At 46.0% G+C, this 1,694-nt stretch overlaps 1 pseudogene; it reads right to left on the reverse strand.

Moving 5' to 3' along the window:
• Positions 1 to 282: 282 nt before the first annotated feature.
• On the reverse strand, positions 283 to 1,690 carry LOC101567158 (annotated as a pseudogene).
• Positions 1,691 to 1,694: the final 4 nt, after the last annotated feature.

Consider the following 1,694-nt stretch of genomic DNA (forward strand, 5'->3'; position numbering starts at 1 on the left):
CAGGGTGCTGATGCTGTACGAAAGCAAATGATGAAGTGGCTGGCATAAATAGCCTGGTCATGATGTCTCCTAGACACCAGTCACTGAGCTGAGAGTTGAATGGTTCACAGTGATCCTGAAAATAGCATATTTTCCTAGACATTTACTGTATCTACTGTTATAGTAAAACTGTTTAGTAAAAAAGGACAGAATCAAAACTTCCTTGATGTCAACATCTTCTGGAGGGTCCTGTGTCCTCTTTGTGTGATATCGTTTTTTTTTTTTTTTTTTTTTTTTGTTTTTTTTTTTTTGATTTACATTACCAGAATCTTCTTCAGATGGGGCGGAGGTCACAAGGGCAAACTTGGTGTTATAGCGAGTTTCCTGTTTTTCACTGAGCATGTTCCACTGGGATCCCAGAAATTCTTCAATCTCATCACCAGATGCATCTGGATGCTCAGCAATTACTTCATCCTGGTGCTTTTGACAGAAGACCAAAAACTGGGACGCCACATCTCCCTTACTGCTCCATGAAATGGAGGCTGCAGCCTTCTTCATCTGAGGGGGAAACCCAATTCCCCTTCATCCCAAGGGGAAACCCAATGCCCCTTTTAGGCCTGGCCTCTGTGGATTTCTGAAGAGTGCTCCTCCCTGCACGAGCATTGCCCTCCTGGTTCTCCACAGGGCCATCCTGCTTGACTGTCCACCTTCTCTTCCTGGGAACACCCTCTTCCCTCAAAGCCCAAGGGGCTGCTGCTGCTGCTGCATGCCTGACCTGGGTGGGCTCTGTTTTCTCTCCATTCTCTTGGCAGCAGTGCTGGCCTCCTTGGCAACCTGGGGGTTGAGGTGCACCTGCCCTGCCCCCTCCATGTAAAGGAAGGTGAACTTGGCTTTCAGCTGTTCTACTGACATGCCAACAGCTGCCTGAATGATGCCCAAGTCCCACTGGGCCCTCAGTTTTCCAGAAATGGGTTTCAATAACTTGATTTTATCAGCTTTTGTGGGTGCCTGCCTGGAACTTTCATGGCATAACTTTTCAAACCGTCCTTCTCCTTCAAAAGCTACAAAGCTCTTCTCAATATCCACACTCTGTATGGCACATCACCAAAGAACTGTATGGGATACTGGAGTGTGCTCATTTTCTGACCTTTGAGTTTGGTGTAGCTGTGAAGGAATGGGTCAGCAGAAACCATACAAGGCCACTAAGGGTAGCCCCACACTTTGAACCACACAAAGTCACCCACATTGTATTTCAGCAGGTGATCTTTGTCTTTGCCAGTGTGTGGGCAAGACTCTGTCTTAACTGGAATCTGCAGGACTTGTGATCTTGGACATCAGAGCTGCTTCCACAAGGCCCTGCTCCAGTAAGGAGTTGTACTATATGTTCCTCTTCCTGCTTCTCCTCACCTTGCTCTTCGACTTCTGTCCATCTTCCTCTGACTGAGACATGTCAATAGCACTGACATGACAGATACAAGGCTCAAAGAGAGGTTTCCCATTCATGTATATTTTGGTGATTATCTGCCTGATTTCTTATAGAGCCATTTTTGATAGTAGTGTTGGGAAGTGTCCTAATTCCTTTTGCTTCCTGGGTCTCAAAACACAAATTGGCATCGGGGGCCCCAGGTTCACCATTGAACACAGAGGAAGTAAGATCTTTCAACTTCTCCACTGGAATAAAGGAAAGTGTATCACGGCCATTAAAATTCATTTTT

This window comes from Octodon degus, unplaced genomic scaffold (genome assembly GCF_000260255.1).
Source record: "Octodon degus isolate 3935 unplaced genomic scaffold, OctDeg1.0 scaffold00166, whole genome shotgun sequence".
Lineage (NCBI taxonomy): Eukaryota > Metazoa > Chordata > Mammalia > Rodentia > Octodontidae > Octodon > Octodon degus.